This window comes from Marmota monax, unplaced genomic scaffold, assembly GCF_021218885.2.
Source record: "Marmota monax isolate L192 unplaced genomic scaffold, Marmota_monax_Labrador192_F-V1.1 WCK01_AAM20220418_F8-fsc00036, whole genome shotgun sequence".
Taxonomy (NCBI): domain Eukaryota; kingdom Metazoa; phylum Chordata; class Mammalia; order Rodentia; family Sciuridae; genus Marmota; species Marmota monax.
In genome coordinates, this window is record NW_026694491.1 from 7,158,298 (window position 1) to 7,184,111 (window position 25,814).

At 38.1% G+C, this 25,814-nt stretch overlaps 1 non-coding gene across 1 annotated transcript; it reads left to right on the forward strand.

The window, feature by feature from the left end:
- Positions 1–24,450: 24,450 nt before the first annotated feature.
- Positions 24,451–24,524, forward strand: LOC124075801 (small nucleolar RNA SNORD28). Its single transcript, XR_006846173.1, has one exon. It is a non-coding gene; the product is annotated as a small nucleolar RNA SNORD28 (small nucleolar RNA).
- The last annotated feature ends 1,290 nt before the right edge of the window (positions 24,525–25,814 follow it).

Consider the following 25,814-nt stretch of genomic DNA (forward strand, 5'->3'; position numbering starts at 1 on the left):
TTCAAGAGTCTAATAGACCACCGTACAATAATCATGGGAGACTTCAACACACCTCTCTCGCCACTGGACAGATCTTCCAAACAAAAGTTGAATAAGGAAACTATAGAACTCAATAACACAATTAATAACCTAGACTTAATTGACATATATAGAATATACCACCCAACATCAAGCAGGTACACTTTTTTCTCAGCAGCACATGGATCCTTCTCAAAAATAGATCATATATTATGTCACAGGGCAACTCTTAGACAATATAAAGGAGTAGAGATAATACCATGCATCTTATCTGATCATAATGGAATGAAACTGAAAATCAACGATAAAAGAAGGAAGGAAAAAGCATACATCAATTGGAGAATGAACAATAGGTTACTGAATGATCAATGGGTTATAGAAGACATCAAGGAGGAAATTAAAAAATTCTTAGAGATAAATGAAAACACAGACACAACATATCGGAATCTATGGGACACATTGAAAGCAGTTCTAAGAGGAAAATTCATTGCTTGGAGTTCATTCCTTAAAAAAAGAAAAAACCAACAAATAAATGATCTCATACTTCATCTCAAAATCCTAGAAAAAGAAGAGCAAAACAACAGCAAAAGAAGTAGAAGGCAAGAAATAATTAAAATCAGAGCTGAAATTAATGAAATCGAAACAAAAGAAACAATTGAAAAAATTGACAAAACTAAAAGTTGGTTCTTTGAAAAAATAAACAAAATCGACAGACCCTTAGCGATGCTAGCGAAGAGAAGAAGAGAGAGAACTCAAATTACTAGCATACGGGATGAAAAAGGCAATATCACAACAGACACTGCAGAAATACAGAAGATAATCAAAAATTATTTTGAATCCTTATACTCCAATAAATTAGAAGATAGTGAAGGCATCAATAAATTTCTTAAGTCATATGATCTGCCCAGATTGAGTCAGGAGGATATAGACAACCTAAACAGACCAATATCAATTGAGGAAATAGAAGAAACCATCAAAAGACTACCAACTAAGAAAAGCCCAGGACCGGATGGGTATACAGCAGAGTTTTACAAAACCTTTAAAGAGGAACTAATACCAATACTTTTCAAGCTACTTCAGGAAATAGAAAAAGAGGGAGAACTTCCAAATTCATTCTACGAGGCCAACATCACCCTGATTCCTAAACCAGACAAAGACTCTTCAAAGAAAGAAAACTACAGACCAATATCTCTAATGAACCTAGATGCAAAAATCCTCAATAAAATTCTGGCGAATCGGATACAAAAACATATCAAAAAAATTGTGCACCATGATCAAGTAGGATTCATCCCTGGGATGCAAGGCTGGTTCAATATACGGAAATCAATAAATGTTATTCACCACATCAATAGACTTAAAAATAAGAACCATATGATCATCTCGATAGATGCGGAAAAAGCATTCGACAAAGTACAGCATCCCTTTATGTTCAAAACTCTAGAAAAACTAGGGATAACATGAACATACCTCAATATTGTAAAAGCAATCTATGCTAAGCCTCAGGCTAGCATGATTCTGAATGGAGAAAAACTGAAGGCATTCCCTCTAAAATCTGGAACAAGACAGGGATGCCCTCTCTCACCACTTCTGTTCAACATAGTTCTCGAAACACTGGCCAGAGCAATTAGACGAAAGAAATTAAAGGCATAAAAATAGGAAAAGAAGAACTTAAATTATCACTATTTGCAGGTGACATGATTCTATACCTAGCAGACCCAAAAGGCTCTACAAAGAAACTATTAGAGCTAATAAATGAATTCAGCAAAGTGGTAGGATACAAAATAAACACGCATAAATCAAAGGCATTCCTGTATATCAGCGACAAAGCCTCTGAAATGGAAATGAGGACAACCACTCCATTCACAATATCTTCAAAAAAAATAAAATACTTGGGAATCAACCTAACAAAAGAGGTGAAAGACTTATACAATGAAAACTACAGAACCCTAAAGAGAGAAATAGAAGAAGATCTTAGAAGATGGAAAAATATACCCTGTTCATGGATAGGCAGAACTAACATCATCAAAATGGCGATATTACCAAAAGTTCTCTATGGGTTTAATGCAATGCCAATCAAAATCCCAAAGGCATTTCTTGTAGAAATAGAGAAAGCAATCATGAAATTCATATGGAAGAATAAAAGACCCAGAATAGCAAAAACAATGCTAAGCAGGAAGTGTGAATCAGGCGGTATAGCGATACCAGACTTCAAACTATACTACAGAGCAATAGTAACAAAAACAGCATGGTACTGGTACCAAAACAGGCGGGTGGACCATTGGTACAGAATAGAGGACACAGAAACCAATCCACAAAACTACAACTATCTTATATTTGATAAAGGGGCTAAAAGCATGCAATGGAGGAAGGATAGCATCTTCAACAAATGGTGCTGGGAAAACTGGAAATCCATATGCAACAAAATGAAACTGAATCCCTTTCTCTCACCATGCACAAAAGTTAATTCAAAATGGATCAAGGAGCTTGATATCAAATCAGAGACGCGCCGTCTGATAGAAGAAAAAGTTGGCTACGATCTACAGTCGGTGGGGTCGGGCTCCGAATTCCTCAATAGGACACCCATAGCACAAAAGTTAATAACTAGAATCAACAAATGGGACTTATTCAAACTAAAAAGTTTTTTCTCAGCAAAAGAAACAATAAGAGAGGTAAATAGGGAGCCTACATCCTGGGAACAAATCTTTACTCCTCACACTTCAGATAGAGCCCTAATATCCAGAGTATTCAAATAACTCAAAAAATTAGACAATAAGATAACAAACAACCCAATCAACAAATGGGCCAAGGACCTGAACAGACACTTCTCAGAGGAGGACATACAATCAATCAACAAGTACATGAAAAAATGCTCACCATCTCTAGCAGTCAGAGAAATGCAAATCAAAACCACCCTAAGATACCATCTCACTCCAGTAAGATTGGCAGCCATTATGAAGTCAAACAACAACAAGTGCTGGCGAGGATGTGGGGAAAAGGGTACACTTGTACATTGCTGGTGGGACTGCAGATTGGTGCAGCCCATTTGGAAAGCAGTATGGAGATTTCTTGGAAAGCTGGGAATGGAGCCACCATTTGACCCAGCTATTCCCCTTCTTGGTCTATTCCCTAAAGACCTAAAAAGAGCATGCTACAGGGACACTGCTACATCGATGTTCATAGCAGCACAATTCACAATAGCAAGACTGTGGAACCAATCTAGATGCCCTTCAATAGACGAATGGATAAAAAAAATGTGGCATTTATACACAATGGAGTATTACTCTGCATTAAGAAATGATAAAATCATAGAATTTGCAGGGAAATGGATGTCATTAGAGCAGATTATGCTAAGTGAAGCTAGCCAATCCCCAAAAAACAAATGCCAAATGTCTTCTTTGATATAAGGAGAGTAAGTCAGAACAGAGTAGGGACGAAGAGCATGAGAAGAAGATTAACATTAAACAGGGATGAGAGGTGGGAGGGAAAGGGAGAGAGAAGGGAAATTGCATGGAAATGGAAGGAGACCCTCAGGGTTATACAAAAGTACATACAAGAGGAAGTGAGTGGAAAGGGAAAAATAATACAAAGGGGAGAAATGAATGACAGTAGAGGGGGTAGAGAGAGAAGAGGGGAGGGGAGGGGAGGGGAGGGGGGATAGTAGAGGATAGGAAAGGCAGCAGAACACAACAGACACTAGTATGGCAATATGTAAATCAATGGATTTGTAACTGATGTGATTCTGCAATCTGTATATGGGGTAAAAATGGGAGTTCATAACCCACTTGAATCAAAGTGTGAAATATGATATATCAAGAACTATGTAATGTTTTGAACAACTAACAATAAAAAAAAAAGATACTGAGATTTGGAGGTGTAACTATTTAAACAATTGATGATTAAGTCCCTTCATTAATCAATCTAAAAATTAACCTATTATTGCTAAAGGCAATTTAGGTTGTGTTTCTGTCCCTTGCAACCAGAAAAGTTTTGCTTATAACATTTGGCCACTTGAATGTAACTCAAGTAAGGGAGTGAATGTCAATGTTACAGTGGAAAAACACAGGGCTTAATATCAGAAAGTCCAAGTTCTCTGTCCCTCCCCTACTAATTTTGTCTTTTGCGGATTTTGGCATCACATTTGTAAGCTAATATACGTTGTGGGTTTGACTTCTACCATGGCTTTTAGCTGAGCTAATCTCTATTTCCACTAGTTGATTCCCCTTGCCTCCATATTGGCACTATGTAATTTATTGGTTATTTAAGTGAACATTCAAGCCAGTGACTACACTAGAGGCCTTTCTATTTAGTGATTGTATCTTTTCCATATTCCTGGAAAAGTCCCAGAAGTAATCTCAAGAACCTTTTTCCAGAGGAAAAAAAAATTCCAATTATTTTAGAAATTTTCAAACATCTACAAAACTAGAGAGAGAAGCCTGAGAAACTTCTTTGTAGCCATTACCAATCTTTAATTATCACCATAACATTTTGCCTCTGTTATGTCTTCTAATCCTCATCTCCCCTCCACTTTAAATTTCACTGCTGGAATACTTTAAATCAAATTCCAAGTATTTCACCTTTAAATATTTCAGAGTATATGTTATGTATGATGTATTTCTTACATACATATATGGATACATAATTTTTATGCTCCTAAGAGATAAAGACTTAAAAAAACCCACAAGCTTGGTGCCATTATCACATCTCACAAAATTGGCAATAATTCCTCAATAATATCTAGTACTCATTCCATTTTAAATTTCCCTAATTATCTTAAAACTGTCCTTTTATAGTTGGTTTGGTTTCAGTCAACATCCACAAAAGATCCAAACTGCATTTGATTGATGAGTCTTTTCAGTTTAATGAGTGACTGCATCAGTTAACTTTAGCTGTTGATACAAGCCACTGCACAGCTTAGGGTTCACTTCAAATGGATTGGGCTCACTTTAAATGGATCATATTTACTACAGATGGTCTCTTATTCCCCAGGAGGCTACCTGGGTTAGTTCATGTGGTACCAGAGTTTCTTAAGCAGGAAATGGGAATTCTGACATATCTCTTGAAGCCCAGATTTGTCCTGCACATTCTAGTTTGCCACATTTAATTGGGCAAAGATGTCATAGGTCATTTAATGTTCAAGAGGGAGGAAGTGAACCCTGCCTTTAAAAAAAAAATTTTTTTTAGTTGTTGATAGACCTTTACTTTTTTATAACTGGTGCTGAGAATCAAACCCAGTGCCTCACACATGCCAGGCAAGTGTGCTACTGCTGAGCCAAAATCCCAGGCCCAAACCCTGCCTTTTGATGAGAGAAGTTGCAAAGCCATATTGCAAAAGGACAAAGCTATGCAAGAAGAGGAATAATTTGGATCATTTCTGCTGTCTAGTGGTCACCTTCCCAATATGTTTGAATTTCTATAGCACAATCTATCAAAGAATACATATGTCCTAAAATTTATGTTTGAAATTCAAACTATTCCTAAACAAGTACAATTTGATCACTTTATAACTTTTAAGAAACATTGGCTCAGTAGGCATAAAATCATTTTGTTCCTGCATGAAAAATTTATCCCAATTTTTTTTGAAATAACAAGTTTAACTAGGGAAGGCATTTATTTCTAGCACACCTTTACAATGTCTGAAAAATCCATAAAATAATAAAAAGTTTGGAGTCATTTTAATTTTAGCTGTTTTTTTTCCCTGTTTCCAGAGGGTTGCCAACTGCATAGAAACTGTTGGGAAGGGCATTTTTTGTGTGTCTCTGGCCCAGATTAATAATTCAATAGAAGACAAAGAAAGCTAATAATAGAAGCTATTTACCAAGGGCTTAAATTATGTGGGGGTTACATTCCTGCCAAATCTTTTCAATAAAGAAAAACTAAAAATTGTTAAAGGCCTTGACAGGTTAACTTTCTTTGATAGTAAAGAAGACTAATGGGAAGGATGTTTTAAATCTGTGAATCTTTTTTTGTATGTACAGTTTTAATCGCCTGGCATTGAACTTACAGGCTTTACCTGTGATGTGTTGGAGCCACATTGTTTCACCTTAGGAGAGCCAAGGCTTATTAGAACCTTTTAATTCCACTTTCAGTAAAGTCACACTGGTAGTTTGATGTTGGCCGGAGTGGGAGTTTTTACACCATGAGAATTGGCAAGTGCTAGAAATCAGTCAATTGTTAAACATGCCGTCATAGCACCTGGGAGCTTGTTAGAAATGCAAAATCTCAGGCCCTATCCAGATATACTGCATTAGGATTTGTACCCACATTAAAAAAAATGATAGATGTCACCTCCTAGAATTATTCAAAGATTTCTTCTGCTATGGCGTGGAACCATAGTAGAGGAGAGGGGGGCTTCCTTTGGCATCTTTTCCATCATTCTGTGTCTCCAGATTGCTGGTAGCTGAGTTGGACAGGAGCAAAGGAAGAACGCCAGGAAACAGGGAGAGACCCGGCAGAGAAGAGGTGAGTCTTGTCCTCCACTTACCCTGTTGACTTGGACTTTCATCAGGCTCAGGCCAGACATGCTCAAAAATTGGTTTCTTAGTGCTTCTTCATTCTTTGAGTCTGCTACCCAGAGGGCTGAAATGGGAGCAACTCTCTCTATTAGGGAATTATGCCATTTTTTGTTCCATGCTGAGTTCCCTACTGCCATAGTGTTTCCCATCTGCAAAACAGATATGGGACACCTGCTCCTTCCCACTGTGCAAGTAGTTTTGATTAATGCCAAGTTGCTTCTCACTGTAGAGAAATAAATGGATTAGAAGGGGATTATTCAGAAGAGGTTCTCTGACGAGGGCTGTCTTTGGAGAAGAAAAAGAAAAAAAAAAAAGGAGAAGATTTAGAAGCTACTAGATAAGACCCTGCTATGGGAGATGTGGTTCACAGAACAATGATGTTCAAGTCACCTGGGAGCTTGTTGGAAATGCAAACTCTCAGGCCCTACTGAGATATATTGCATTAGGATCTGCATTTTAATGAGATGCAAGGTGACTTTTATGCATATCAGTTTGAAAGTGGACTCAGTGGTGGTTTATTGATGGGACCAGAGAGATACTCATGTTTTAAAATTTTTTAATAGAATACACATCTTATTTATAGCTTCATTTTAGTTTCCAGCCTTTGCTTTTCCACTTTTAGTTTCCCATTTAAGCTTCATGCTTAGCAAACAGTTTGACCTCTCCAGGAACAACATTTACATAATCATTCTATTAGAAAAATGCATATAGTGACTTATGTACATTGGGAGCTGGAGGAAGATGAGAACTAACTGCTCATCCATAATGGCAGACATCAAAAGATATAAAATGTAAAAATCAAGAGTTAGTAATGACAGAATATTATTTGGGAGTATGGAGGCAGTTATCAGGATTTAAATAAAAAAGCTAAGTGATTTGACGTACTTGCCTCTGGCTAGTAGGTCTATTTTTCTTTCTGTTGTGTCTGTTTGGACCATTTATGTTTTTAAAATGTAAACATGTATCTTGATGTCTTTTAAAGAGATGTGGTCTATCATCTTATACATTCCTGTGCCATCATCTTAAATTCTTTCTGAGAACAATGTGGAATATAAGCATGCAAACAAATGAAACCAGGAATCTTCCTTGGTGAGAACAATTAGCCATAGGATTGCTAAACTAGGAACACACAGTGGTTTATGTCACTTCAAATATGCAAGCATGGTGGCTGAGAGAGGAAATAAGCTGTTCATTCCAGCCATGACCTTTTATTGGTGGCTTTATGTTTGAAGGATGAGAAGAAGAAAAAGTACAGAACACTTCTGGGGATGAGAGCAGAGACAGATAAGACATATGAGTCTGCAGTGCCAGATAATATTCGTGAAATAAGTACCTATTTATCAGGAAAGGAGCTTTTTTTAGAGAGATTTGCCCTAGTGATTCATCTGCCAGAGATGAAAGACCTGTGTAAACTCTAAGAAGCAGAAACTATGAGAAGTGGTGAGAGATGATGGAGTCTGGTCCCACCAAGCTCCATCTTGCTTTTGAGATGCTCTGAGTTCTGAGTTCCAAGGAGCAACAGGCAGAAAGTAGCTTAAGTCGCAGCTCACAAACCTACTTCATTTTACTAAGGCTGGGGGACATCCATGTGATTTGCTAATGGCCACTTATATGGTCAATGGCAAAGCCTTGACCCCAAGTCTTGATGGTGAGCCTAGTGCTCCTTTCAATTTATTCTCTGGTATGTGACATAGTTGGAGGAGCAGTTGACCCCAGAGGACTGTGAAGACAGAGACCGGGCTAGGTTTTTCATTGCTGTAGTTGCTTGACATGTAATAGGTCCTCAATAAAAATCTGGTGATGAAATATGTCGTGGGGAAGTTGATCAGCGTCTTGATGCTTTCACGTGGTGAAATGGAGGTAATAGATAGGAGGAGTAAAGTTGATTTGTCTCCTAAGATTCTCTTCTCCAGGAAGAGAGGTGAGTTCCTTGAAAATAAATGGTTGACTATCTTTATCTCCTTATGAAGCCTTCCATGATCCTGTCATTCTCCCTCTCAAGCTTACTGCTCCTCACCCAGACAGTTTTCCCTTATCTGATATTAAGATCTTCTAGTCTTTCTGTCTTTGAATAGCTCAAATGCAGGCCATTTTTTTTAACCACATTTATTTTAAGTTATTTTTTTTCCTTTCTAAGATTAGCTTTGGTTGTGTAAATATACAAACTGGATCTGATTCCCACAAGTTGATGGTATCCCACCAGAGGTATCTTTTGGAAAAAATCTTTATTTGGTTTAAACCAAGCCCTCTTCAGCTCTCGATTTGCTATGGACAGCTGAAGCCGTGTCTGACCATGGTTGCTCAGCTGTGATCATTCACTACAATCATCTGTTGTGGCTTGTCTGTAGAAGGGGCATGAGATCTGTACGTTAGCATCAGAATTTCCACTTAGTTCAGGCAAAGGCACAACTAACAGCAATCTTTTTGATGACTTCCACCTATGTCTTAATTGTTATTGCTCCCTCTCAGGTATCCTGGGCAATTGGCAATGAGAATGAACATCAGGAGAGGGACAGGGAGGAGAGAGAAGCAATTGGCTCCTTTTATAAAGTATAATTACTAACATATTCATTGTATAAACAAATAACTTTTGATGACTTTGCATACAGGCATATATTATGCCCTACAGCTATCAGATATCAAGAGTTAAAAGATTTTTACTCAGTCTGGCCTCCAACAATCTCTTAGGTTCTGAGGGGTTCACATGCCCATTTTTCGGGGGGAAGAATTAGAAAAAGTTGTTGGTTGGCTGAACTAGTAGCTGTGGTTTAGATGTGATGTTCCCCCAAAACTCATGTGTGAGACAAAGTAAGAAGGTTTGGAGAAGTGATTGGGTTATAGACTTAACCTAATTAGTGAATTAATCCCTGATGGAATTAACTGAGTGTTAACAGAAGGCAGGTGGGGTGTGGCTGGAGGAAGTGGTTTATTGGGGGCGTGGCTTTGGGGTATATATTTTGTATCTGGAGAGGGGAGTCTCTCTGCTCCCTGATCATCATGTGAGCTGCTTCCCTCCGCCATACTCTCCCGCCTTGATGTTCTGCTTCACCTCAAGCTCTGAGAAATGGAGCTGGCCTTCTATGGACTAAAACCTCTGAAACCATGAGCCCTGAAATATAACTTTTCCTCTTCTACAATTGTTCTGGTGAGTTCTGTTTAGTCACGGCAGCTAAAAAGCGGACTAAAATAGTAGCTGTATCCTATCACTGAAAGAGCTTGGAAAAGCAAGGAAGAAATGGTTGGTTATTCCTCTGTCCTTATTAATTGTTCCACTGCCCTGAAGTGACCTTTCCAAGGAGCAGCTATAAAGATCGTTTTATCTTCAGTGCCAAAGGGTGGACCAGAGAAGATACTGCCAAGATGTGGAGCGGCTGCCGATGTCGGGCTAGTTTTTATGCAGGCAAATTGGCCAGAGGGACTTTAAAAAAGTTGGCATCAGGTCTTCTTTTTTTAAAATTTTCTTTTTTTTCTGACAATAATGAATGAAGCATGTTAAGCTTGTTTTCAATTATACAACAAGTCCCCGTTCATTAGAAACCAAGGCAGCGGTCCCAGCTGTATTTCAATGACTTTGAAAGTGCAGCTCCCTACTTGGTTCAAGGTTGAGCAATTTTAGCATTTGGTGTCAGCGCTGCCAACTCGGGTATCCTGGGAGTGATTCCATGTTTGCATATTCAGGAACGAGAGCCAGATCTTTCTCACTTGAGTTGAGAGGGCTCAGGGCTTGTCATCTGTTCCTGGGATATGGAGTAATTAAAAATACAGGAGTTCCAATTTTCATCCTGTGTTGTAAGGCTGTTGAAGGGAGCTCTGTAGCCAGGCAGGTTGGAGCCTTGGATGGCCAAAGGTGACAGTGATTGCTCCCCAGGAGCACACGTTTCTTAGAAAACAAACAGGAATCCATCTTCCTTGTGCCTCTGCTCAGATGCTCCTCCTGTGAAAAGAAAGTATGGGAATTCTGATTTGAAAAAGAAAATAATTTCAGAAAGAAAAGGGATCCTTGATTTAGAAGTAGATATGAATGTCGTGTGTGTGTGTGTGTGTGTGTGTGTGTGGTGATGGTGTGGAGAATGTGAGAATATTGCCTCATAGAAGCAGTCATTTGTAGCCATCAGACAAAAGCTGCTTATTATGTTCATGGTGCTCCTTTGTTCTACACTTTGGCCCAGATGATAGGGACAATAGAAGAGCTTTGTTCATAGGATGTGGGACTGAGCTGCCTGGGTTCAAATCCAGCCTTGCTCTACACTGGCTGGGTGACTTTTTTTTTTGGGGGGGGGATACCACAGATGGAACCCAGGGGTGCTTAACCACTGAGCCACATCCCCAACCCTTTTTATTTCGAATGAGGGTCTCTTAAATTGCCAAATCTGGCCTTGAACTTGGGGTTCTCCTGCTCAGCCTCCAAGTCACTGGGAAGGTAAGTAGGCATTATGGTGCCTGGCTGGCTGGGTGACCTTTGACAACATATTTAACACTTTGAATCTGACTTTCTTCACTTGTAAAATGATATGTAACAGTATTACTGCAGAGGTATGTTGTGATGGGTAAACAGTGTTTACGTAACTATTCACATTGCAAAAGTGTAAACATCACATAAACACGTTTATACATTTTATGTTATATGTTATGCAGTTTTATTATATTTAATGTAGTGAGTGGAAATTTATATTCCAAAATATAATATAAAACTGGTTTTGTGTGTGTGTGTGTGTGTATGTACACATATATAATATAGTTGAAATGAATGTAGGTTTTTATTAAGTGACATTTTGCAAGCTCTGGAAAAATCTCTCATTTAAAGGAAAGTTACGAAGTAACATTTTGGAAAAAAGGAATGATGTTTTTCCTCTTTATTATACTTTCAGAAAAATCATAGTTTATATTAGCTGAATTCAACCTGGGAACCTGATGCTTTGAGGAACTATAAAATGGACTAGTTCTCTCAGCACCAAATGCTCTTGGGGGCTCTTTATTTTTAATGTTTTAGTGAAGGGAGTAGAGAGGAAAGTTACTGAGTGGTCAGATACCTGAGGAGAGATGGGGAGAAAAGGAAGGTATGAGAATGGTGGGGTGAGGGGGCTGGTTCGTGGACTGATGATAGAAGTGTACAGAGGCCAAGGAAGGTAGCTATGAGAGACTGTGCCTGAGGAACCGGGGGTGGGGGGTGGGGGGGGGGAGTTCATGGCCAGAAAAATGGGGCATGTGTGAGACACTCAGGGGACCCCAAAAATAACTGGAGGAGATTTTAAAGAACAGGTCTTTTAACAATAACTCTGGGAGCTAAGAGCATCATGATTTTAATAATTCATGTTATTATGGCTGGAACATTCACGAGGTTACCATAAATCTACACTCTTAGATTTTGGTGTGGATGAAAGGAGATTTTACTTGTCTTCATTAATTTTAAATTGTCATCAGTTGAAAGATTCACTTTGTAAGAGTATCTTTTTTTTTTTTTTTGGAGGAAGTAAAAAGAAATCAAAACATTGATTGAGAAATATTCTTCAATAGCAGAAACATCAAGATATGAAAAAGTGGGCTAGGGATGTGGCTCAAGAGGTAGCACGCTCGCCTGGCATGCGTGCGGCCCGGGTTCGATCCTCAGCACCACATACACACAAAGATGTTGTGTCCACTGAAAATTAAACAATAAAAATAAATAAAAATTATTAAAAAAAAACAAAAAAAAAAAGATATGAAAAAGTGGCATTTTAGCCCTGAGAAAATAAATATATTATGAGATCATGGGAAAAATAATGCTTTTTTTGAGTTGTAAATTATTAGACACCACAAGGTCTGTTTCTCTCCTTTCCAATTACCTGAAGGATCTTTGATGGCTAAGGTGAGCTTAAAGTTTTTGTTGCTTGAAGGACAAAGGTTAAGATTTTAAATTGGAACAAACCAGTGTGGTAATGACAATGATAATTGCCATCTAGAGTGATTGGAAAAAAATTTTTTGTAATTGTAGATAGACTGACTGCCTTTATTTTATTTATTTTTATGTGGTGCTGAGGATCGAACCTAGTGCCTCATGCATGCTAGGAAAGTGCTCTGCCACTGAGCTATAGCCCCAGCCCTGGAGTGATTATTATGTGTGAGACCTTGTGACCAAAGGTAAGCATATGCTCGTCCGTCCTTCCTTCCTTCCTTCCTTCCTTCCTTCCTTCCTTCCTTCCTTCCTTCCTTCCTTCCTTCTTTCCTTCTTTCCTTCCTTCCTTCCTTTCTTGTATTTGGGAGAGATGGGTATCATTAACTCCATTTTACAGATGAAGGAACTAAGTCTCAGGAAGTTTCAATGATTTGGCAAAAAGATTTAAAAAAATTTATCTTTATAGAGTCATATAGCATGGGCTAACCTACCAAAAGATGAAAATGAGATTTGAATATGCCCTCGTTGACTCCCAAAGTCAAAGGTAGGGAATGATGGAATGGTTGAACCTTAAACCAGAGATAGATAAAACAGGAAAGTCCTAGGAAGGGACAGGGCAGGTTGGACCTGGGGTTTTGGAGAGCACACTTCTTGTCCCAGTTACATAATAGCAGCAGAAACATACTTAAGGCCAAGAAGCTTCATGCATTGTCTCATTTAATTCTTAACATCAGGGCTGGGGGTGCAGCTTAGTGGGAGAGTGGTTGCTTTTCATGTTCAAAGCCCTGTGTTCAATCCCATGCATACCTTCTTCTTCCCAAAAGCTAATTCTTTCAACAGTCCTGAGAACTTACTACTATTCCCATCATACAGTTAGGGAAACAGAGGCCCCAGAAGGAATTATTCACTTGGTAAAGTTTAAACTCAGATGTGTCTGACTCCAAGTCCTGTGCTCATAATTGGCAAATTATTTTGTTGCAAACATGATCTGTGGTTTCCTGAAAAGTTAAGAGACCTTTCTATATTCTTTCTCAGACTTGCATTTCTCCCTTAGCCCTTGCTCCCAGTCCCCTTGATTTACGTGGTTGATTTTGTCAAGCTACAACTTGGTTTCCGAGCTCTTGATGAAAGAACCACAGGGTGGCAGTATGACCTTGTGCAGTTCAAACACAGGGAAAAAGAAGGCATTAACCAGGCCAGACTGAGATCTGACTGCAAGGGTGGCAGCCAGCGGGCCTTAGCAGCTCATCCTTCCCAGGTGTAACTGCACAGAATTCATCCCCCACAACTAACCTGAGGGGAAAGGACCCCAGAGACCTCAGTTGAATGACTGTGATGCTCCTTTACCGCAGGAGGGCTCTCCTCCAAGATCCCAGATAAACCAGGAGGCCTAAGGCTATATATGTGAAAATATTTTGTACCCTGACTCTTTCCTCCCTATTTATGTTTTAGGCTTTTTGGAATCTGTGGGTGAAGAGCACAGAAGTGGTGGAAAGAACAAGTTGAGAAAGGGGAAAGGAAGCAAGTGGAACTTTGGGATTTGGTGGCTATGGCTCAGTGGTAGAGCCCTCGCCTAGCATGTATGAGGCCCTGGGTTCAATCCCAAGCACTGCATCAGATCAATAAATAGAATTTAAAGAGAGGGGGCGGGGGCAGGGAGGGGCTTTTGAGTCACACAGCATGAGCTCAGCTAGCTACTTGTGCCATTAGTTGCCACACCAATGTCCCTGGATTATTTCCTTAGGCGTGAAATGGGTAAGACAGGGTCTGCCTTGCTGGTGGTTGGGAATATTAAATAAGGCAAAGACAGGATGTATCTTTGCCCTTCATCATGGAAATGATCTGTTTCTCAGATGTTTGCTTCCTTTGCCTGGAGAGGTGTCGCAACAACGGTGAGAAATGTTTGACCGAGATTCCTATCAAAGGAGAGAGCAGGACAGCGCACACTGGGGTGGAGATCAAGACATATGGACCAGGAGAATTCTTGTTGATTTAATAACATCAAAATGTTTATGGGGCTGACAGAACAAAGGGAGTTTTGTTTGTAGCTCTCTGCGTCATTTTGTAGTTTGTTATGCTATGATGGTGACAAGATAATCATGTTTTCCCAGAGGAGTGTCAAGAAGTACACAAATAGGCTTGATTTTTAAAGGTTCTTAAAGACCAGTGAGGTTTTACCGATGGATGGATCTCTCCCAGGTCATGTCTTAGTTGCTCTTGTGTTGTCTGAACATGACCAGGATAAGAAGTCTATGTCTTCTTTTTGAAACCTCACTCTAATTAATTGTTGGCTTTATGATTTAGGCTGCTGATCCTTAACCCGAAGTTTGAAAAGTGGGGAAAATTGTAGTAGCTCCTATTTCACAGGCAGTTAAAAGGTCACACAGAATAATGTATTTAAAATGCTCATCTTACATCATGCCCTTAGGAAATGTGGGTCAGGCCTGGCGAGTTGGCGCAGGCCTGTAATCCCAGTGGCTCAGGAGGCTGAGGCAGGAGGATTGCGAGTTCAAAGCCAGCCTCAGCAGATTAGTGAGGCACTTAGCAACTCAGCAAAACTGTGTTTCTAAATAAAACATAACAAAGGGCTGGGGATGTTGCTCAGTGGTTAAACACCCCTGGGTTCAATCTTTGGTGAAAAAAAAAAAAAAAAAAAATTCAGGTCAGTGTTAAAAACTTTGCTCAGTTGCAATAACAATTCTGCTTTTCATGGGCTGGGGATTCAGTTACAGCTGGGAATCAGGTAGCTTCTGGAATGCTCGAGGAACAGTGAAGAGATGGGACAAAAAGCCAGCCTCTGCCTGCATCTCTCCTCTCTGGATCAAGGTGTCAACAGCAACCACCTTGACTTCCTTTGCCCTTACTTGGCATTCCTGGGGACCAGCTGGGCACTTCCAGATGCTTTGAATTAGAGATTTCATCAGGGCACTGGGGTCAGAGGCATCTGGTTTGCAGAACAGATGCCTCCACTAGTCATGGCACTTCTTGACCATCATGTCAACCTTCTTTCTTCCAATTTCTCACCTTTAATAGTGAGCTACTTTTTAAGAGTAATACCATTGAGCTCTCCTCCAACATCCTTGTGGAGTGGAGAATTACTACAGAAATGCCTTTAGATCCTCTAAAGATCAGTGGTTTACAAACTGTGCCTCACTCCCAGTGTTCCCATAAGCATCCGCTGGGAGCCTGTGAGAAGTGCAAATCTCAGCCCCCAAACCCCCATAATTTCTGAACCTGAGACTCTGAGGTGGTGGTGCCTGGCAATCTGTGTTAGAACAAACTTGCTCAAACTGGAAAATTCCTTCTTCTGACCTCAAAAGCAGGCCATGTCTGTACCATGGGGATGCTTTGGCACTTGTTCCCAAGAACAAATCCACTGAGATCAGATTCAGGATGTTATTCTGATGGCCTTATCTATATTTTGTTATATTATCTCTGCATTTTGCCGGAAGAGAAACCAACAGGATTGGGAATGCTTTTTAAAGCCAGATCCAGCTCTTACTCTGCCTGCATAAATGTTTAACTGTTTCCCTCTATTACTCATTATTGCAAACCATGAGGCACAAATGTTAACTCTTAAAATCTGAACACATGCCACTTAACCCCCCTAATGATTCTTTTCTTGTGTGTGTTTGTGCGTTTTCATCAAGAAAAAAGCAGTTTATCTTCATCGTCTTTAATCCTGAGTTTGGAAATTTTGCATGAGTCTTTGAGCACATGACAGTAGTTATGGCTTCTTGGAAGAGCACTAACGGATAAAACTAGTACATTAAATTTACAAATTACTGTCAAATGTGTTTTCTTAATTCTTACCATTGCTGTGTGTATTATCCTTTTTTTTTTTTTTCTTTAAATGGGAAAACTGAGGATCAGAAGTTTACATCTTTATCTTTGGGCACCAAAGTTGTTTTTTTTTTTTTTTTGCAGGGGATAGTCTTTTCAGATTTTTAAACAGGACTATAGGAATAACAAGAGCAACGAGTGTGTAGTAGGTGTTTTCTATATCCAGACACTGTAATAGGTGCATTCTGTGTCCTCTTTGATCCACAAAACAAGTGAGGTGGTAAATATTGCTATTCCCATTGTACAAAAGGGAAGATAATCTACAGAGAATAAACCACTTACCTGTGTCATATACAACATAGAGGGTGATGAGCTGGGGTTCAGATGCCGATTGGTGTATTTAAAAAAAATATTTTAACTGACTTGTAAACATTATAAATACATATATATATATATATACATATATATATATATATATATGTATGTATATATGTATATATATATAAAATATATATACACAATGATACTAGTAAACTTGTATATATTACATGATGTTTTGATATATGTATACCTTGTAGAATGTCTAAATCAATCTATTGAACATATTCTTTGCATCACATACTTATCAATTTTTTGTGGTGAGAACACTTAAAATCTACCCTGTTGACAAGTTTCAGGCATACAATATTTTGTTATAACCGTAGTCACTGTGATATACAATAGATGTTTTGAATTTATTCCTCTTAACTGAACTTCTATGTCTTTTGACCAACTTCTCCCCAATCTCCCCACCCCTAGCCTCTGGCAAACTCCTTTTTACTCAGTTTCTATGAATTCTACTTCCTTATTGTCCACATAGAATGAGATCATGTGGTATTTGTCTCTTTGTGCCTGGTTTATTTGTGCCTGGTTTATCCATGGTTGTAAATAACAGGATTTTTCTTTTTAAAGGTCAAATAATATTCCATTATGTATATCCACCACATTTTCTTCATCCATTCATCAACTTAGGTTGTTTCTATCTCTTGGCTATTGAGAATAGTGCTGCAATGAATGTAGGTCTGCAGAAGACTCTTCAGCATACTGATTTCATTTCCTTTAGATAAATATACCCTGTAGTGGGATTGCTGGATCATATACTAATCCTATTTCTAGTTTTTTTGAGGAACTTCTGTATTGTATTTCATAATGCTTATATTGATTGACATTCCCACCAACAGTGTGCAAGTTATCTGCATCCTTGCCAATACTTATTAACGTTTGTCTTCGATTATATCAAATGTGAGGTCATATTTCATTGTGGTCTTAATTTGCATTTTTCTGTTGATTAGTGATGTTGAATTTTTTTTTTTCATACTCCTGTGGGCCATTTGTATGTCTCTTGAGAACTGTCTATTTAGGTCCTTTGCCCATTTTTAAATCAGATTATTTTGTTTTTATACTATTGAGTTGTCGGAGTTCCTGATATATTTTGAATATGAACTCTCTTTCCAGGTGTATTATCTGCAAATATAAACTCCCATTCTGTGAGCTGCATTTTTCTTTTTATTCTGCTGCTCATTGTTTCCTTTGCTGTGCAGAAGCTTTTTGGTTTGAAGTAATCCCGTTTGTCTGTTTTTGCATTTACTGCTGGTGCTTTTGAAGTCATATCCAGAAATAATTGCCCAAACCACTGTCATGGACCTTTCTCCTATGTTTTCTTCTAGTAGTTTTATAATTTCAGGTCTTAGGAATAAGTATAATTCATTTTAAGTTGTTTTTGTATGCAGTGTGAGATGAGGGTCAGAATCTGAAAGCACCTGCTCTTAGCCTGTATGGACATGATCTCTGCAGACACTGTCTCTGAGCAGTATCTTGATCTTTCAAAGAAGACAATGTTTACTTTTGACTAACCCAGAAAGAAACAGGAGAAAGAGCAAAAGAGACTATTCTAAAAACTCAATGCCTTCAGCCAAAGGACTTTACTGTTTATGGATGGAACAGGAGTGTCTAACACTCCATTTATCGTATTGATTGGTATTGATGTTTTATTTTGTCAATGCCCTATCTCTTTCCAGAAAGGATGTTAGGAAGCTGTGTCTATGAAAGATCTCCTGTAATTCCATTAAGTAGTTTTATCTACAGATAAGAAAGGTAGGCCCTTCCTAAGAAGCCAGCCCCTAAGTCATTATTTTAAATGAGTTCAAATTAGTTCTGTTATTCTCACTCTGCAAACAGCCTGGGTACAGCTCCAGCTTGTGACATCCTCCTCCCTATTGGACAAGAAAATAGTTTGAATAAGAAGAGCAAAAGGTTCATTACAAATTGTTTTGCCCGTATTTGAATGGTTCAGAAATTATAAAGCAAGAATAAAATTGAAGTTTTTCTGGAATCAGATTTTAACATCTCAGTGCATAGAACAGGGTTGGTGAGAAGATCAAATTCCACTTTTCTTCTTCAAGCACTCCCAGATCCTTATTGCTTTGTTTCCAATGGAAACAATTCCACTGTCCTATTTAGCCTGGGTTAGTCCCTGGTCCTCAAAAGTCTGAGCATGATTGTGGGACTCTTGCCCATCTAGGCAAGCACACCATCAGCTGCCCTCTGATTGGGGTTTATTGGTTCAAGTCTCAGTTGAGGGCTGGCGGGTACTTGAATGTAGCAGTCCTTCATTATCTTTGGTGCCAGCAAGATCCTTTCTTGTTCCTAAGGAGTCACTTGGCATGAAGTAGAGTTGCATGTCACACTGCTCTTCAGAAATGCAAAGTTCTGAGCTCAGATGCCATGCGTAAATTTTTGGTTTGGGGAGGAACAGCTTTATTTAAATATAACTCACATAGATATAACCTCCATAGCCTACACTTCACCCAATTAAGGTATATAATTCACTGTTTTTTAGTATATACACAGAGGTTGCAACCAGTATCATAATCAATTTTAGAATAATTTTATTACTCCAAAAAGAAATTCTATACTTTCTATCCTCTTAGTTATCACTTTTAGTTATTTAAAGTACTGGGGATTGAACCCAGGGATGCTTAACCACTAAGCCACATCCCCAGCCCTTTATTTATTTATTTTGAGACAGGGTCTTTCTAAGTTGCTTAGGGCCTTGCTAAGTTGCTGAAGCTGGCTTTGAAACTGGGATCCTCCTGCCTCAGCCTCCAAAGCCACTGGGATTACAGGCCTGCGCCACCATGCCTGGCTAGTTATCACTTTTTGATTTTCCTGTTTCATCCCTTAGTCCCAGTTCTGTGTAGTCACTGATCTTGCTTCTGTCTCTGTAGCTTTGCCTGTTTTGGACATTTCATCTCAGTGGAATTTCCCAGTGTGTGGACTTGGCTGCATCGGTGAGTGGCAGTATGCTCCGGTGGCTACAGGCAAGGGACAGATTTGTTTCTATTCCTTGCCTCCCTGCCTACCATTTGTGCAACCATGGAAAGAACCCAAACTAGTCTGCAGTTTCTTTGCCTGCTCAACGAGGATGTTTTCTCCACATCCTTTCATTAAAATCTTTTTAATTTTGCAATCATCTCAAACTCACAGATAAGTCAAAACAAGAGTACAAAGAACCTCTGTGCATTTCCTCCGTGTTCCAGTTGATGAAATCCTACAGTCTTTATCATGCTCTCTTGTCTCTTCATGTGTGTATTTTTAAAAACATTTAAAAGTAAATTGCAGATGCTTCTTTATCCCAAATATGTTAGTGTATATTTCCTAAAAAAGCCATCTTTTGTACATCACTCTGGAAAAATTACTAAAAGGTAGATATGATCTTTGATACAACAATATTATCTCTTCTGCAACCCTTATTCAGCTATTGCCAATTGTTCCAATAATGTCAAGGATCACCTATTGTCTTTAGCCTTGTTTAATCAATGACAATTACTCAGGTATTCTTTTGCTTTTATGATCTCGACAGTTTGAAGAGAATAGTCCATTTATTTCACTTATTTGGTAGAATGTTCCTCAATTTGTGTTTCTTGTGTTTCCCTGTGACTAGATTAGGGTTTCTTTTTTCTTTTTTTGCTTTTAGATCTTCTTAGTCCTCCTGTATATGTCAATTTTTCTCACTACTTTTATCACTTTATCAAGGAGGTATTGTCTCATTTTTCCACCATAAAATTACCATTTTCTAGCTGACTGTGGTGGCAAACACCTGTAATACCAGCAACTCTGGAGGCTGAGATAGGAGGTTTGCAAGTTTCAGCCTCAGCAACTTGGTGAGACCCTGAGAAATTTAGCAAGGCCCTGTCTCAAAAAAAAAAAAAAAAAAAAAAAAAGCAATTAAAAACGTTTTGGGGATGTGACTCAGTGGTTAAGTGCCCCCTGAGTTCAGTCTTCAGTACACACACAAAAAAAATAAGTGTCTTTTAAGAGGATACCAAACAACAACAACAACAACAACAAAAACCCAAACTACCCCCCCAAACTAAGTCTTTTAAGAGGATACTTTCAGAACTCTTACATAAATACCCTATTTCTCATCAAGCTTTAGCCTGCTAGTTTTAGCATCCATTGACTATTTGTGACAATTAATACTATGATGATTGACACATGATGATTTTCTAATTTCTATTGCTCCTTCCAGGATGATTATTTGCTTCCTAGTATAAGACAGAGCTTTTCCATTATAATCATTATCGTATCATTTTTAATTTTTGCTTTGATTGTTGTAGACTTGGCCAATGGGGTCTTTTTCAATCTGGCTCCTGTGTCCTTTTGACAAGCTCTTGCCATTCTTAAACATTTTTGTACTTTCTACTACAAAAGTATGTTTAGCCCCATTTTGTATGTGTGCCTCTTCAACTCTGAAGTCAGCCATTTCTCCAAAAGCTCTGATTCCTTCTAGATGAGAAAGAGTTTAGATACCAATATGTGAGCACCAGGGATGTTCATTTTCCTGAGATGCCATTACTTCTAGGTCCTCTTAGTGCATGGAGCTGGGTAATACATGTGTGTATACACATGGGTTTTAGTCATCTATTTTCACTGCTCTGACTAAAGGACCCAATCAGAACAATTCTGGGGGCTCATGGTTTCAAAGGTCCTAGTCCAAGAAGGCTGGCTCCATTCCTCCGGGCTTAAGGTGAGGCAGAACATCATGGCAGAAGAGTGTGACAGAAGGAAGCAGCTCACATGTTGATCAGAAAGTAGAGAAAGAATCCACTCACCAAATAGAAATATATACCTCAAAGCCATGCCTCCAATGCCCCACTTCCTGCAGCCACACCCCACCTGCCTTTAGTTACCACTCAATTAATCCCATCAGGTGATTAATTCACTGATTGGGTTAAGGCTCATAATTCAATTATTTCTTCTCTACACCTTCTTGCATTGTCTCACATGTGAGCTTTGGGGGCATACCTCACTTCCAAACTATAACCACATGTAGGACTCTGTATCATTTTCTATATTTTATTTCTCTATATATGAGAAAATAATACTTCCAGTTGCAATCCAATGCCACAGGTTCATTCAAACCTTCTCCCTTTCCATGTTATGCCTCCATTCATGGACAGTGAGAAACCTGATTCATTATTTGCATATTTACATATTTTCTGAAGTTTTCTTTATTCTTTTCCATAAGTGATAGTTTTTTGAGGACTGCTACCTAAAATCACTTGTCCTCCAAACAAAAACTAAAGAAGCTATGAGACTAAAAAATACAATTAATAATTCACACTTAACAGACATAAAAACAAACATTTTATCCATAGCTGAATATGCTTTTTTCTGAATAAGACTGAATATGCTTTTTTCTTGGCACCACATGAATCCTTCTCTAAAATGAACCATATCTTAGGCTGCACAGCAACTCTTAGCAAATGCAAAAAAGTAGAGATGATATCTTACATTCTGTAAGATCATAATGGAATGAAATTAGATCAACAATAAAATAGAAAATAGAAGCTACTCTAACACCTGGAGACTAAATAATACACTATTGAATGACCAATGGATAGCTAAAGAATTCAGGGATGAAATAAAAAAATACTTAGAGGTAATGTGAATAGCGACACAATTTATCAAAATCTCTAGGAAACTATGAAGATGGTTCTAAGAGGAAAGTTCACTACATTGAGCTCATTCATTAAAAGAATAGAAAGTCAACAAATAAATAAACTAAATTTACAGGTCAAAGCCCTAGAAAAAGAACAAATCAACACCCAAAGAAGTAGAAGAAGGAAATAATTAAAATCAGAGCTGAAATCAATGAAATTGGAATTGAAACAAGCAAAAATTCAAAAAAAATCAATGAAACAAAAAGTTGTTTCTTTGAAAATATGAAATTAATAAAACCTTAGCCAAGCTAACAAATAAAAAAGATTACTAAATTTAGTGATAAAAACAGAAATATCACCACAGACACTATTGAAATACAGATGATGACCAGAAATGATTTTGAAAATCTATGCTCCAATAAAATAGAAAATCATGAAGCCATCAACAAGTTTCTAGAGACATATGACTTACCCAAATTGAATCAGGAGCACATAGAAAATTTAAACAGATCAATGTCAAGCAATGAAATTGAAGATGTCATCAAAAGACTACCAACCAACAACAAAAAAACCCAGAAGCAGATGAATTCTCAGCTGATTCTACCAGACCTTTAAAGGATAACTAACATCAATCCTCCTCAAATTATTCCATGAAATAGTAAGGGAGGGAACCCTTCCAAATTCATTCTATGAGGATGGCATCATCCTGATACCAAAACCAGACAAAGATGCTTCAAGGAAAGAAAACTTCAGACAAATATTCCTGATGAACATATATGCAAAAATTCTTAATAAAATACTAGCAAATTGCATACAAAAACATATTAGAATGATAGCACACCACAATCAAGTGGGGTTCATCCCAGAATGCAAGGATGGTTCAATATATGAAAATCAATAAATGTAATTCATCACATCAATAGACTTAAAGATGAGAATCACATGATTATCTTAATAGATGCATAAAAAGCATTTGAACATATTCAGCATCCATTCATGCTCAAAACACTAGAAAAATTATGGATAGTAGGAACACATCTCAATATTGTAAAAGCTACATTTACACTAAACCCAAGCCAACATCATTCTAAATGGAGAAAAATTGAAAACATTCCCTCTAAGAACTGGATCACACGTCCTCTTATTTCCTCTTGGTGGTCACTGCTCTGGTCTTCCAGATGTCTTTCAGAATTTATGCCCTTAGGGTAGTCTTCCTCTTTCTGGAGGTGGATTTGGATTAACCTGAGGCTCTCCTAGGACCTCTTTTCTCTCCTCCACCATCTTTCTAATAGAGAGCTCTTGCGCTCTACTAAGGCTTGCTGTGGGAGTTGGCAAGATAAATCCCTGCTATTTGATGTTTCTTTTTGTACTTGTAGGTAAATTGAGGTTTGGGCATTTTCTGTTTTCTATTTCTGCTGAAGCTGTGAGTTTCTAATGGTTTTTGTTATTCCTTATTGTTGTATGAGGAAATGTAGGAAGATTTGGATTTAGGAGCTAACTGTATCTTCAGCTTTCTGGAAATTCATCCAAATAAGAATTTTTATTCTGTTATAAGTAAATGACATAACCTTTACAGAGGATTAAGTTTTGTTTTGTGTGTGAGTGTGGGTGTGATTGAGGGGGGGGGGAGGATTAAGTAAGATTAATTATATAATATCAAAAGCATAGTACCTGGCATGTAGTTAATAATAATAGAAATTTAATGAGATTTTCCTAAAAACAATTTCTATTCTCATTTTAATTTTAACTTTTATTAAAGTAATATACATATACAGTTTTTAAATAATTTCAAAGCTTCTATGGAGAGACAACCATTCCTAGCTCTATCCTTTTTTGTCTCACATCCATCATTCAGAGAAAAACTCTATTTCTAGCAATTTTTTCTGGTACTTGCTTTTAATTCCTGGATAATATTCTTATATTTCTTAATTTATTAATTTATATATTGGCAACACTTTGTTAAATCAGTCTCACCTCAACATTACTTTTGAGCTGGATGATTCACTTGGAGATTTTGCAAGACTTGGCAGAATAGTTGTATTCATGTGTATTAGTCTGTTTTATGCTGCTATAACAAAATACTACAGACTGGGTAGTTTATATGAATAGAAATCTATTGGTTTACAGCTCTGGAGTCTGGGAAGTCCGATGGAGTGGCCAGCATCTGGTGAGGGCCTTTGTGCTGTGTCATTCCATGGCATAAGGAAGAAGGAGGGCCTGAACCATGAGCAAGTGGGAGCATAGGCTGAACTTTTATTTTTTTTAAAAGAAACCCACTCTGGTCAGCTGATTGGGATGAATAAGCTGATGCTTTGTGAGGTACAGAAGTTAACAGCAGTTAGAGTTCTGATGGCAGTTGTTGATGATGAAAAAATAAAAAATAAAAGTAAAAAAAATCCACTCCCATGATAATAGTGTTAACTCATTCATGAGGGAAGAACTCTAATAAGCCCTTAAAGATTCCAATTCTCAATACTGTTGCATGGGGGTTAAGTTACCAAAACCTAAACTTGGGGGAGGGGTACATTCAAACCATAGCACCATGGCTGAGATATTTATGTCCTTCCTCCCTCCCTCCCTTCCTTCCTTCCTTCCTTCCTTCCTTCCTTCCTTCCTTAAACAGAACAAAATAAGTAACAGTAAAGGGCACATGGGGTGAAGTCCAGAGGAGACCAGGTATGCGCTAGCTGAGTCCTGTCCTCTCCAGAAAAAAGTCACATAGGATGCACTCAATTCTTTTATCTGGTATTGACAACTGCAATATGTTGTCAACCAGGAAACTCCTTGGAGACCAAGTGCCCAGAGTTTTTATTATTTATTGGGGGCTTGTCACCTAGGCATCCTTTGATTAACATGAGGAAAATTCTAGGCTTGTGGGGAAAAAAAAGCAGATGTTCAGAACAAACCATATTGTTTGCACAAACGATTTAGATACAGTAAATCTCTCATCACTTATCCTGAAATCCAAGATGCTAGCCAAGGGCCAAAAGGCCAAGCTTGAGAACAAGATATCTAAAGCACAGCAGTCATATCTATTATACTTTTTTGTTGTTACTTTTGCACAATGGTTTTTGTAAAGATTTTTCACTAGAGTCAAGTAGTATGCTTATGATTACATCCAACAAATATGATTATATCTCCTTTCTTGTGAATTTTTTTTGTTTTCCCCTAGTCAATAATTGCTTCTATTTGTTTATTGTTATTGTTTGCTCACTTAATTTTCTAGGTCACTATTACTAATTTTTTCCCCTAAAAGCTGACAGAATTGTAAAAGAATAGTTAAGCAATAAGATTTGAAAGGTAACTTGGGGGCATATTATAAAAAGTCTTGTCTGCCATTTTCTGTGGACTGAATGTTTATGCTTCTCCAGATTCATAAGTTGAAATTCTAGCCAGCAAGGCATTGTGATCAGGAAATTGGGCTTTTGGGAGACAGCTGGGTCATCTTGAATAGGATTAATGCTGTTGTAAGAGGAAACAAGAGAGCTAGCTGCTTCTCTGCTGTCTGCCCTGTGAGGACACATGGAAGAGGCAGCCATCTGCAACTAGGAAGCAGCCCTCACAGACAGCAGATCTGCCAGCACTTTGAACTTGAACTTCCCAGCTTCTAGAACTGGGATAAATACATGTTTGTTGTTTAAGTCA